At 47.6% G+C, this 14,713-nt stretch overlaps 1 protein-coding gene across 2 annotated transcripts in view; it reads left to right on the plus strand.

The window, feature by feature from the left end:
* The first annotated feature begins 46 nt into the window (after positions 1–46).
* The window catches only part of psmb7 (proteasome 20S subunit beta 7), a 47,489-nt gene continuing 32,822 nt past the window's right edge, over positions 47–14,713 (plus strand). For both annotated transcript variants that reach the window (XM_034192883.1, XM_034192882.1), the window contains exons 1-2: positions 47–51; positions 12,085–12,089. The gene's annotated coding sequence lies outside the window, so the exon portion shown is untranslated. The remainder of the gene's footprint in view (positions 52–12,084; positions 12,090–14,713) is intronic.

Raw genomic sequence — 14,713 nt, forward strand, 5'->3', positions numbered from 1 at the left:
ATCATAACACGCAGCAGGCGATCTGACTGTCATGTCACCCACGTGAGCTCTGTTCCACATGACGCGGTGTCCTGCGGCACGCTATCCACAAGACAAGCGTGTCGGCAGGACACACGCCAGCAGATGTGGACATAAATGAGACGAGTGAACTGCTTCTCATTCATGTGATTTCATGAATGTAGGTCAGTGACCATGGGTCATCTACAGAGGAACAGACGGATCATATTCGTATTGCCTGCTTGATAAGAGGGATTTAATACAATGTGATGTTTTTATATGGTGCATCGTTTTATTTTATTTTTTTTTATATGTCCATGTGCTTCCTGATATGAGGCAGTGTTTAGCACCTTTTACAGGTTAGTGGTGGTAGCTGACTTGGTAAGGTTTCTGGCTACAATCAAATTTTGGAAGGCATGGGTTCGAATCCCATGGGTGACATGTATTTTCTTTTTTCAGCTGCACGATGTGTAACCACATTGTGCAGCTGCTGGGGAAACGCTGCCGTGTTTCTGTGGAAACACGGAACCATCGCATGTATTTTTTTTTTTCTTCACACCAGCTGCACAATGTGTAACAGCTGGTGGCACTGTGTTCCTGCCATGGGTGGCGCTAGGGGGTGCTAGAGCTCCCACTGGATTTGTCATAGCACCCCCAAGAAAATAATTCCTCATTTATTATTTTAATTAAATTTTATCCCATGTTTTTAAGGCCGTGTCTACACTGAAACTAAACTTATGCTTTTTCTTTGTCATTTTCAAAAAGGGTTCCATTCAATAAAAATCTCTATTCTCACAGATCCAGTGAAACCATGTGAAAATGCTGTAGTACACATGCCAGGCCTGTATGTAGCGCTGTAACGCTTCTACAAAAAATGGAGAAGAAGATGTGGAATTAATGAATTTAGCAACAAAAGCTAAAACTTTAGAAGGCGTCTCACGGATTAAATAAAGTCTTTTAATCTGACCAGTTGCGAGGATTCATCATCACAGATGAAAACTGTTCTCCACATGACACTCTTGTTTGAAAGATGACATCTGGAAATGCGTTAATTCGTTATGATGGACGTTACTTAAAGCTAGTGTAGGTAACTGTTCAGAAACACTTTTTGTTATATTGGGTGAAATGGTCCGTCTATCCTCACAGTCGTCAGTACATTATGTATTCAGAAAAAGGAACGAAAAAAATCAGACGTCTGTAGCAGGTGTAGGATCGATAAAACTCTGACCAGTATAAGCCCCACGGTGCGCTCTCAAAAAAACGATCAGATGCCTTCATGTCTAGTTCTTCCTGCTCGCATCACCAGGCTCAATACCCCCCTCTGTCCCTCCCTCCTCCGCGCGTGCACACTCATCTCATTTCACCAATGAAGTTCACTTCGGTACAATGGCAGAAGGAATACAGCCGAAACTCCCGCTTCCACCGGACTGTGCCATGTCGGATTAATCATTTTCTCTGCAAATTGGCCGTTGAAAATGACTGTAATCACTTCCTGAATCACACAGGACAGCTCCAGCTTCAGCTGTTTGCGCGCCTAACAAGCTGCAGAAAGCATTTTCAGCCATCTAAAAAGGTAATTATTTGTCATGTTTACATTGTCATGGCTTGATAAAACCGTTGTGTGTTCTTTCCTGCTTGTGTGCAGATGTTAAAGTATGTTTATAACAGATTTAACTTCTTGTTATAATGCTTCAGACGAGCTGCACTCTGATGTTACCGCTGACGTTTTAAAGTGCTAAAACCAAGAATAAATAAAAGAATAAAACCAGAAAATCTTAAGATAAAAACAGTCACCAGTATGTAATAAAACCAAAATAAAATAATAAAATAGGATAAAAAGACTAACATGCAACAGATTCAAATTATTGAGACCTGTGAGAGGCCTGTCTAAAAAGGTATGTCTTGAGGCTTTTTTTTTTTTAAAGCTTCCACAGTTTGTGGAGCCCTCAGATGGTCAGGGAGGGAGTTCTAAATATGAGGGGCAGCTGTCTCCCATGGTGTGAAGCTTGGTGCGAGGGAGATGGAGAAGATTAGTGTTGTATGAACAGAGGGAACGGGAGGATGTGTGGGGAGTGAGGAGGTCTTTGAGGTATGTGGGGGCATTGCCATGGATGCATTGGTGGGTGATGAGAGCAATCTTAAAATGGATTCTGTACATGATGTGGAACCAGTGAAGGTTATGGAGTATAGGTGTGATGTGCTCCTGTTTACGTACTCTCATCAGAATTCAAGCTGCACTGTTTTGAATGTATTGGAGCCTTTGAAGGTTTTTTCCAGAGATCCCAAAGAGCAGGGAGTTACAGTAGTCAAGCCTAGAGGAGACAAAGTCATGGATGAGTTTTTCAGCATCAATGATGATGTCGTACTGCAGTGAGTGTAGTTTCAAGTTGCTGAAATGGTTCTGTTTTTGCTGCCCAAATATCCATGAGTGGAATTGGAAAGAAGTGAAGTCTGTGTTGCCTAAAGAACTACCTGAGGAACAGCAGAAGGCACAGACAAACCAGTGCCTCCTGGTAGTTATCCCTCAGAGGACACGGCCTCTGGACAGCAACCAAATCATTGATGCTTTTGCTCTTAACCACAACAACAGGTGCGTTGTACTGTATGAAGACAACAATGGTAGGTGAAAGATTTTCTCTCTGCCTGCTGTTAGGCTACATGTGGAGGTCTGTGAATATGTGTATTGAACAGTAGCCTAGGTTTGTGTGTGATTTTGGTCATTCTGTATGTTATTAGTGACTGTCGCAGATCAGAATGTGGCTGTGTGTACACGTGCCCGTGAATGTGACAGAGGTGTAGCAGAGAGCCATCATGACACACGAGCCCATAAAAAAATCTCTGGAGCCGCCACTGGTTCCCGTGTGCACGAACTGCCGCACCAGCATCATGCATGCCTGCCCATCGGCGCGATGTTTCGTGGTGCACACATACCAGCTAATTAACAAAATTTTTCTATCTAATATATTAAATATTGACGTTTGTGACATTATGTTACAGTGCATTCAGAAAGTATTCACAGCACTTCACTTCCACATTTTATGTTACAGCTTTATTAAAAACTGGAGTGAATTCATTTTTTCCCTCAAAATTCTACTCACAACACCCCATAAATGACATTAAAAAATTTTCTAAATTTTTGGAAATTTATTAAAATTAAAAAAAACTAATAAATCACAGGTACATAAGTATTCAAACCCTTTGGTCAGTACTTTGTTGGTGCATCTTTGGCAGCAATTACAGCCTCAAGTCTTCTTGAATCTGATGCCACAAGCTTGGTGCACCTACGAGTATCTTTGGGCAGTTTCCTTTTTGCAGCACCTCTCGAGCTCCATCAGGTTGGATGTGGAGCATCGGTGCAGAAGCCATTTTCAGATCTCTCCAGAGATGTTAAGTCGGATTCAGGTCTGGGCTCTGGCTGGGCCACTCAAGGACATTCACAGAGTGAGAGGGTGGGGCGCCGCACCGAGTGAGAGGGTGGGGCGTCGCACCGAGTGAGAGGCCGCACCACACTGAGTGAGAGGGTGGGGCGTCGCACCGAGTGAGAGGGTGGGGCGCCGCACCGAGTGAGAGGGTGGGCGCCGCACCGAGTGAGAGGCTGCACCGCACTGAGTGAGAGGGTGGGGCGTTGCACCGTGTATGAGGGTGGGCGTCGCACCGAGTGAGAGGGTGCACCGCACTGAGTGAGAGGGTGGGGCGTCGCACCAAGTGAGAGGGTGGGCGCCGCACTGAGTGAGAGGCTGCACCGCACTGAGTGAGAGGGTGGGGCGTCGCACCGAGTGAGAGGGTGGGGCGTCGCACCAAGTGAGAGGGTGGGCGCCGCACCGAGTGAGAGGCTGCACCGCACTGAGTGAGATGGTGGGGCGTCGCACCGAGTATGAGGGTGGGCGTCGCACCGAGTGAGAGGGTGCACCGCACTGAGTGAGAGGGTGGGGCGTCGCACCGAGTGAGAGGGTGGGCGCCGCACCGAGTGAGAGGGTGCACCGCACTGAGTGAGAGGGTGGGGCGTCGCACCGAGTGAGAGGGTGGGCGCTGCGAGAGGGTGGGGCGTCGCACCGAGTGAGAGGGTGGGCGCCGCACCGAGTGAGAGGCTGCACCGCACTGAGTGAGAGGGTGGGGCGTCGCACCGAGTGAGAGGGTGGGCGCCGCACCGAGTGAGAGGCTGCACCGCACTGAGTGAGAGGGTGGGGCGTCGCACCGAGTGAGAGGGTGGGCGCCGCACCGAGTGAGAGGCTGCACCGCACTGAGTGAGAGGGTGGGGCGTCGCACCGAGTGAGAGGGTGGGCGCCGCACCGAGTGAGAGGCTGCACCGCACCGAGTGAGAGGGTGGGGCGTTGCACCGAGTATGAGGGTGGGCGTCGCACCGAGTGAGAGGGTGGGGCGTCGCACCGAGTGAGAGGGTGGGGCATCGCACCAAGTGAGAGGGTGGGCGCCGCACCGAGTGAGAGGCTGCACCGCACTGAGTGAGATGGTGGGGCGTTGCACCGAGTATGAGGGTGGGCGTCGCACCGAGTGAGAGGGTGCACCGCACTGAGTGAGAGGGTGGGGCGTCGCACCGAGTGAGAGGGTGGGCGCCGCACCGAGTGAGAGGCTGCACCGCACTGAGTGAGAGGGTGGGGCGTCGCACCGAGTGAGAGGGTGGGCGCCGCACCGAGTGAGAGGGTGGGCGTCGCACCGAGTGCCTCTTTTGTCCCGAGCAAGTTGAATCTTTCAGTCACAGAAAGAACTGATGTGAAATCAAGTTACTGTTGGATTTAATCAAAACACGTAGAAGTTGAACTGTGATTACTGTCTGTAAATCATTCTCTTCAATAGGTTCAGTACTAGACACATTTTCTTGCCCAGTCTGACAGGATTTTCACAGTATTGCTCCAATACTTATGTTCAATCCAAACTCACCTTTAAACAAATGTTAAAATTAAAATCCCTGTTTGTGGAATTGAGCTTTTGGCAACACAACATGAGTTTAACGGACTTGCTGCTCAGTACCACTGGATCACTGAGGTCACCAGGGGAACACTTTAGCTTCTGGAGAAAAGCTTTGTCTCTACATAAATGTTTCGATGATCCATGGTGTCATTCTGTAAGAGCAGATTATGTGTTGGAGGACGAAGGCAGTGGATGATGATGATGATGATGAGAAAACACATGGTAGAAACGGCTCCTGTAGGTTTACGTTGGAGTACGATAAATCTTTTCTTAATCTCACTTAGATCCCACTGATTACACCTTCATCCACCTGTTTGCTCGTTCTGTCTGAATGAACAGCTTAATCAACATAATGCACTCATCTTAATGTGAGGAGGCGCCTATCTGATCTTGTCCACCTCATTGTAACACATTTTCTGCTCGACCTTGACATCCAGCTGGCACCAGGTTGGCATTTGGCCCATTGTGGGACAAACATGACAGAATTAAACTAGCTCACTTAGAAACACAATGTTACACAGTCTTGGTCACTCTACAGACTTTCCAGTACATGAAGCTTTTAATTGAAAAATCTAAATAGAAACTCTGATACAAACAACTTTTTAAATAAACTATTGAAATTAATAAATAATTGTGGATGAGGAATTTTAGGGTTATAATGAGGAAAATATATAGTGTTATTTCAAACAGGTGATGTCAACAGGCACGCCAAAGCTGAACAGGTGATCTTAGATTTGGCAGACAGCACTGCATCAAGAACTGTCATTCATCAATAGCTGATATAACCAAATGACATGGGATTACTGTCATTGACGCCTTTGAAGGTTGTAATACCATAGCATGATGCCTCACAGGAAGAAGGTCATGGGATCACTTCCCATACTTTCAGTGTGGAGTTTGCATGTTCTGTGTGGGTTTCCTCCAGGCAGTCCTGTTTTGTCCCACAATCAAAGACCATGCTTATTTAGGGTCTGCTCCTTTTTCTACCCCTGACCGAGGCAGTGTCTCTACATCTGGAGTTGGTCCCCAGGTGCCAGACTGTGGCTTCTCACTGCTCCTAATGGATGGTTTGTGTCTAATTGCAATTAGGATGATTAAATGCAGAGAACAAATTGTGTTGTATGTGCAATGACAATAAATGCTTTGTATTGCATTGTAACCTTTGTCAAGCACTATAACATGGAGTTACTTTAACAAAAATTAGGGTTATGTTAACCTTGTTGACTTCTTTAAGCTCAGAAACATCTGATTTGGACTAGTACATAGTGGAAAAGTGTATTGTGCTCTGACAAATCAGTATTCTGGATCTTTCTGAAAGAAATGGATGTCATGTGCTCAGGGCCAAAGATTTACTGTTATCAGCAACAAGTCCAAAACTCAGGGTCTGTTATATGGAGTTATATCAGTGCCCTTGACAAAAGTCATTTACAGTTCTGTGATGGCAGCATTAATGCAGAAAAGTACATTGAAATTTTAGAACAACATATGCTGCCTTCAACATCTTTTCCAGGGGCATCCATGCATTTATCAATGAGACAATGCAAAAGCACATTCTGCGCACATTATAAAGCCATGGGTGCAGAAGAAGCAGGAGCAGAACAAATACTGGATGGGCCTGCCTCCAGTCCTCACCTGTCCCAAATACAGAATGGATTGAGAGTTTTTAAGACAAAAAAATGCAATGATGACCCTGGACTGTTGCACACTTTGAGACATATTTGCAGAAAGAATGGGACAAAATAACACCCAGAGCACTTCCTTGTTTAGTATTCTCAATGTCAAAATGTCTTTTGCCTAATTGTTTATGCAAGTGTTGTGAGAATGAATGCCATCATTACAATGGCCCCTTGCGCACTTGTGGTGTAAATTTACGGTGTAAACTTGAAATACACCAAAGTCGCCGTGACATGTATCAAGCAGTGCGCACCTGCGCATTTCTGGCGTACGCCTGACGTGATCTTGATAAATGCAGCGGGTGGAAACAATTGTAATTATAATAAACACGCCCATAAATATTCAGATTCTGCTTCAGACACACCCTCATTTTATGACATGGAAGCCGGGAAGACGGCAATGAAAAAGAACTCCACCAATCACGACGCGTGCCAATAGAGCATCAAAAGCGGCCGTCGTATCAATTGTTTTGTAGTATATAATCAATAAAGTGTTACAGTGGTCCCTCATTAATCGCTGGAGTTACGTTCTAAAAAATAGCCCGTAATACGCGAAACCGCGATGTAGTCAGCGTTATTTTTTACAATTATTATAGACGTTTCAAAGCTGTAAAACCCCTCACTACACAGTTTATACACTTTCTCAATCAGGCATGAACATTTTCTCACTTTTCTCTCATGTGTAAACACTCTCAAAGTTCAAACCTTAGTAGGAAAATAATAACCAACTGTTTTCAGGCCCAAACATTTGTTTGAGAAATAAAAATAGAACGTTTTCCTATAAATAATTATGATGGCATTTAGAACTAACAAATTAATTTTAACGATCAACGAACGAGGTCGGACACATACGAAATTAATAGTGACTGACCAGTATTTCACAGATCGGGCCTGTGTGTCCTGATGCTGCGCCTTTTTCCACTCACACCTGGCTGCAGCAGGTGTTTGTTTCCGTGTGACAAACACAGTTATGAGTAGTTGTTGGCGCTCTTTTCTCTTCTGGGCAACAAGATTCTTATAAACAGATACGCAGAACACAGAACACTGTAAAAAAAAAAAAAAAGGCATGCAAAATTGGACTAAATACTCCGCGAGACTCCGAGGCCACGACAGGTGAACGGCGTTATAGCGAGGGACCACTGTATTCCCTTTTCACGTCAATAATTCTTGACATGTGGATATTTGCTCGCTCAATTAATAAGACACGCCTAATCTGTCAGATTTCTTTATTTTTTTAAATGTATTTCTGTATTTATTTTATTGTGACAACCGAATGGAGACGACAAAACCTGGTTCCAGCACGGGCGAATTAAGGGAATGACAAAACTACAGTTGTTATTATCAATTTCATTGTCTAAAACGATCACACCACATGAAGTTAAGCTCAGCGCTGCTCTGGCTCCAGGCTCGAAGTCTGGAGAAAAAGGCGAGCAGCGCTTTCTTTGCAGTCAGCGCTGTGACCACGGATCGTGCTCCATAACAATCCCGCAAAGGCGGGATTTGTATTGATTATTATGTAGTATAATCAGGAAAGTGTTATTTATGTAACATATGCATTGATTTGTATAATGGCACTGTTTATCATGTTGATCATCTTCATCTTTATGTGGATTCCAGCGCTGGGTTTTTTTTGGTGTATAATTTACGCCACCTCTCGATCTGGTGTATATTTTCAGTGCAGCATACGCCAACGACCACATTGATAAATGCTAAGTAGCGCAGCCGTTTTGGCGTACACCCCATATACGCTCAAATATCGCCGTACGCAACGTTGATACATGAGGCCCAATGTGCTGAATGTTTTACCATCCAGACTGTTTTGGAATAGGGCAGCATAGTCTCATTTGAACCCCTGTGTGATATCACAGGATTTGACCACATCTGGGGACAGCCTGCATTATCACAGGAGAGACTAATCCCTGGGTGTAGTGTGTGAGGGAGATTCAGCCCAAACCATTCAGCCCGCCTCGGTAAAGTCAAAAGCATACTGGCTGCCGGATAAAGACGTGCCGGTTGAAGATGTGCCTCTTTAAAATAGTTTCCGCTGAAATCCCCATCCTGCGAACGGTTTGTGCTGACACGCCCACATGCTGCCCGGGGATTAGATTCTCCCCACAAACACAGCATCACTTCTCAAGAAACTCAAAGAACGTGCTGTGTTTCTGCTGGGGACAGACGAGGGATGTCCACGGATGTAGAAGAATTGCATCGTAATTTACCCCTTTAGAGACTGCACTGCCCAATTAGTTGCAGGTCTTAAATGCAGATCAAATTAAATGAAGTTGACCAGGAAAAACATGAAATGTCTTTGTTCATGTTGGTGTTTTAGTACTTGACTTCAGTCTTGGTCTTCAGACTCCCTTTAAACTTACTCGGTCTCGGACTACAATGAGTATACATATTAATTAGAAATTCTAATAGTCTCTGAAGTAAGACAGCATGATCAACTGTATTGAAAGCTACAGACAGATCCAAAAGTACCGAATGTCCACTCAATGATAATGATATTTTAATGCACCGAGACTTCATCTCTGTGCATTAAAATATCATGTGAGATTCTAAAAAGAGCCGTTTCTGTAGAGTGCAAGGACGGAACCGATTATCAAGAATACTGTGTTCAGCTAAAACCCTAATTAAGTTGTCTGGACACTTTCTCTAATACTTTAGAAATAAAACACAATTTAGAAATCAGTCTAAAGTTCTGAAGATTAGAAGGGTCTTTTTTAAAACGGGATGATGTGTTGATTATTAATAAAACACATGGGCCAATGGGCTGAAGAACCTTTTTAAATACAGAGGTGGGGACAACATCGAGTGGGCAGAAATGAGATGAGATATACTTTATTGATCTTACAGTTACACTCCAGTTACCTCAGACAGCAATTAGTCCACAATTATTACTTGTTTACTGTAATAATGGCACACATCAGAATAAAAGACAGCACATACACATTTGACATTGTTTATGTGTACTAAGTTTGAAGAAGTCCGTTATCCGAATTGAGGCAAGTGGGTGAAGGCCACGCAGCAACCCTGAGATGCGCCACCGTCAGCTTGGGGGGAAGAACGGGGACCAGCTGCAGCTAAAACTGCACCGCCCCCGCAGAAGGGGGAAGGAGTGACGTGAGTAGACGCTGGAGTGGGGGATGTTTGATGGGGGTGGGGGGAGGGAATGGAGCATGCTTCAGTCCTATGAAAACAGTTTATTGTCTTTGTGAGGAAGAAAGAAGGTTTTATCCTGTAAACCAGACTGATGAGCTCTTTCATTGATATTGGTGTCAAACTGTCCAGTGCTGATGTCCGGGTGGAGCTTTGTGGAAATCCACAAACGCTCCACTTTTCAACAGATTCTCCTAAAATGGGAATACTGCCATTCATCCAGGGGGAGGAGTTACTCAGAGGGGCGTGTCTGGATTTAAAAGGAGCAACTCTCGAGCAAAAATCTTGTCACGATTAAAATCAGCAGAAAATGTATCTACAGAAAGATGGTGTGAGAACAGATCACACAAGGAGCAGATAGACGAAAAAGAACACAAGAATGATCAGAAATAAAAATGTCCTCAGAATAAATAGTCAATAAAAACAAGAGTAACAACAAGAGCTAAAACATCAGATAAAAAGAGTCCATAAACCTGATGAATCCAGCAGCAGATTTATCTGAAGCATCATCAAGATGGAAGATAAAATCTCCAGCAATTAAACGTCTGGACAGCAGACAGTGACAGTAGCACCTTTGTGGCCGGGACTTGCGCTAAAGACTTGCGCTAAAGACCATTCCTCTACCAGGTCAGCCAAAGGGGAATTCCCCATTAGCCAAGCTAGCGGGAACATCTTTTCAATGAGGATCCAGGGCCTTCATCCTGCTACAAAAGTTATATTAAAACACAATAAATAGGATTCATTCTTCCAACTTTTAAGATCTGAGATTCGAAAGAGGAGAAAGTCTCTGTGCTCACCCATCGACACAGGAAGCTGCTCTTAAAAACCACAGCAAGTCCTCCGCCATGTGCTCAAGAAAGCAGCGAGCTGAAGAATCTCTCATTTTTTGGATAGAATTCCACGTTTCAGTCGGAAACAAGAAGTCCAGGTGCTTGGACAGAATATAATTGTTCAGGACAAAAAGCCTGGAACATTCATTCATCAGTGCCATCCTAAAATGGGCTGGAGCCGGTGTTGCAGACTGAAGAGTCCCTCTAAAAGTTGGTCCCTCCGATGACGCGGTTCACTGATTATCACCTCGTTTCTGCTTCAAACTGCCTCCAGTCATCATCTATCTTTTCTACAGCAATCATTTCCACATAAATTCAGCACATTTCACTTTTTTTTAACCTCCATGACCAGTAAAAAATAAAGGACCGAGACGTCGCCCGGTATGGCGGAGCCGGGGCCCCACCCTGGAGCCAGGCCTGGGGTTGGGGCTCATGTGCGAGTGCCTGGTGGTTGGGCCTTAGCCCATGGGGCCCGGCCGGGCTCAGCCCGAAAGAGCGACGTGGGCCCGCCCTCCTGTGGGTTCAACACCTGCAGAGGGGGCCATGGGGGTCAGGTGCAGAGAGGATTGTGTGGCTGTTGAGGGCGGGTGGCCCGGCGGCCCAGTCCATGCTCACAGCCCCTGGCTGTTGGGACGTGGAATGTTGCCTCGCTGGGGGGGAGCCTGAGCTTGTGCGGGAGGTTGAGAGATACCGACTAGAGATAGTCGGATTCACCTCCACTCACAGCTTGGGCTCTGGTACCCAACTCCTGGAGAGGGGCTGCACACTTCATTTTTCTGGCGTTGCCCACAGGGGAGAGGCCGAGAGCTGGGGTCGCATTGCTTATTGCTCCCCAGCTCAGTCGCCATGTGTTGGAGTTTACTCCAGTGAATGAGAGGGTCGCGTCCCTACACCTTCTGGTCGGGGACAGGTCTCTCACCGTTGTCTCGGCCTATGGGCCGAGTGGCAGTGCAGAGTACCCAACCTTCTTGGAGTCCCTGGGAGGGGTACTAGATAGCGCTTCGACTGGGGACTCCATTGTTCTCCTGGGGGATTTCAACACCCACGTGGGCGGCGACAGTGAGACCTGGAGGGGGGTGATCGGGAAGCACGGCCTCCCCGATCTGAACCCGAGTGGTGTTCAGTTGTTGGACTTCTGTGCTAGTCACAGTTTGTCCATCATGAACACCATGTTCGAACACAAGGGTGTCCATAAGTGCACGTGGCACCAGGACACCCTGAGCCGGAGGTCGATGATCGACTTTGTAGTCGTATCATCTGACCTTTGGCCACGTGTCTCGGACACTCGAGTGAAGAGAGGGGCAGAGCTGTTGACCGATCACCACCTGGTGGTGAGTTGGATCCGCTGGGAGGGGAAGAGGCCGGTCAGACGTGGCAGGCCCAAACGTATCGTGAGGGTCTGCTGGGAACGACTGGCAGAACCCTCTGTCAGCGAGGTCTTCAACTCCCACCTCCGGGAGAGCTTCTCCCAGATCCCGGGGGAGGTTGGAGACATGGAGTCCGAGTGGACCATGTTCTCCACCTTCATTGTTGATGCGGCCGCTCATAGCTGTGGTCACAAGGTCTCTGGTGCCTGTCGCGGCGGCAATCCCCGAACCCGGTGGTGGACGCTGGAAGTAAGGGATGGTGTCAAGCTGAAGAAGGAGTCCTACTTATCTTTGTTGGTAGGTGGGACCCCGGAGGCAGCTGACAGGTACCGGCAGGCCAAGCATGCCGCAGCCCGTGCGGTCGCAGAGGCAAAATCTCGGGTCTGGGAGGAGATCGGGGAGGCCATGGAGGAGGACTATCAGTCGGCCTCGAAGAGATTCTGGCAAACCGTCCGGCGCCTCAGGAGGCGGAAGCAGCTCTCCACCAGCACTGTTTACGGTGCAGGTGGGGAGTTGTTGACCCTGACTGGGGATGTTGTCGGGCAGTGGAAGGAATACTTCGAGGATCTCCTCAATCCCATCGTCACGTCTTCCGAAGAGGAAGCAGGGACTGGGGACTCAGAGACGGACTCATCCATTACCCAGGCCAAAGTCACCGAGGTGGTTAGAAAGCTCCTCGGTGGCAAGTCTCCTGGGGTGGATGAAATCCGTCCTGAGTACCTTAAGTCTCTGGATGTTCTGGGACTGTCTTGGCTGACACGCCTCTGCAACATCGCATGGCGATCGGGGACAGTGCCTCTGGATTGGCAGACCGGGGTGGTGGTCCCTCTGTTTAAGAAGGGGGACCGGAGGGTGTGTTCCAACTATAGGGGGATCACACTCCTCAGCCTCCCCGGTAAGGTCTATTCCAGAGTACTGGAGAGGAGAATTCGACCAGTGGTCGAACCTCGGATTCAGGAGGAGCAGTGTGGTTTTCGTCCTGGTCGCGGCACACTGGACCAGCTCTACATGCTCCATCGGGTGCTCGAGGGTTCATGGGAGTTCGCCCAACCAGTCCACATGTGTTTTGTGGATCTGGAGAAGGCGTTCGACCGTGTCCCTCTGGGCACCCTGTGGGGGGTGCTCCGGGAGTACAGGGTCCGGGTCCTTTGCTAAGGGCTGTCCGGTCCCTGTACGACCGCAGCAGGAGCTTGGTTCGCATTGCCGGTAGTAAGTCAAACCTGTTTCCAGTGCACGTTGGCCTCTGCCAGGATTGCCCTTTGTCACCGGTTCTGTTCATTGTTTTTATGGACAGAATTTCTAGGCACAGCCAGGGTGTAGAGGGGGTCTGGTTTGGGAACCACAGAATCTCGTCTCTGCTGTTTGCGGACAATGTGGTTCTGTTGGCTTCGTCAAATCAGGACCTTCAGCGTGCACTGGGGCGGTTTGCAGCCTAGTGTGAAGCGTCCGGGATGAAAATCAGCACCTCCAAATCCGAGGCCATGGTTCTCGACCGGAAAAAGGTGCTTTGCCCTCTTCAGGTCGGTGGAGTGTCCTTGCCTCAAGTGGAGGAGTTTAAGTATCTCAGGGTCTTGTTCACGAGTGAGGGACGGATGGAGCGTGAGATCGATAGATGGATCGGTGTAGCATCTGCAGTGATGCGGTCGCTGTATCGGACCGTCGTGATGAAGAGAGAGCTGAGTAGGGGGGCAAAGCTCTCGATTTACCGATCGATCTACGTTCCGATCCTCACCTATGGTCATGAGATTTGGCTCATGACTGAAAGAATGAGATCGCGAGTACAAGCGGCCGAGATGAGTTCCCTCTGCAGGGTGGCTGGGCGCTCCCTTAGAGATAGGGTGAGGAGCTCGGTCACTCGGAATCAAGCTGATGCTCCTCCACATCGAAAGGAGTCAGTTGAGGTGGCTCAGGCATCTTTTCCAGATGCCCCCTGGACACCTCACTGGAGAGGTGTTCTGGGCACGTCCCATTGGGAGGAGGCCCCGGGGAAGACCCAGGACACGCTGGAGGGACTACATCTCTCGGCTGGCTTGGGAACACCTTGGGGTTCCCCCGGAGGAGCTGGGGGAGGTGTGTGTGGATCGGGAGGTCTGGGCGGCTTTGCTTGAGCTGCTGCCCCCGCGACCCGACTCCGGCTAAAACGGAAGAAAATGGATGGATGGATGGATCATTCACAAATTACAACAAAAATAAAGAACAAGAACCATATATCATACATATGAATCGACTTTAAGTGATAGCTACCCATAGACTCAAATTTAACACAATAATTTCTGCAGAGGTGTAAAACTCCGGCTTCAGAAAGTAAAAACCCTCTTATGTGCTGCTTCTACCTGTGCACCTAAAATAGGTGATCTCAATAATTAGCTCATCAACCTGCCTGAAGAGCTGAACTAATTACATTCAGTTTGTTTATGATTTTTCAGCCCTATTTTTTTCTTGTACATCATGAGGGCTGGTTTACTAGTATAGGTGTCATGATTCGGTCTGTGGGGGGTTATTGTTTATTGCTTTGGATATGCATTTAGTTTTTGCACTGGGGTTTGGTGGCTGGATTTCTTTTGTGTTGTTTGGTGTTGGGCGTTTCCCTCCTGTCTGCCCTTCCTGTGGCCACGCCTCTTTCTGGATCTTTCCTCACACACCTGCAGTGCATTTACCCTGATCACATCCCCTTTATTAGTCAAACCTTCTTCCTCTCTCACTTGCGAGATTGTTGTGCCTTGTACCTCATTCGAGCGTTTGTCTTCAGAGTTTTCAGAGT

The sequence above is a fragment of the Thalassophryne amazonica genome, chromosome 17 (genome assembly GCF_902500255.1).
Source record: "Thalassophryne amazonica chromosome 17, fThaAma1.1, whole genome shotgun sequence".
NCBI lineage: Eukaryota > Metazoa > Chordata > Actinopteri > Batrachoidiformes > Batrachoididae > Thalassophryne > Thalassophryne amazonica.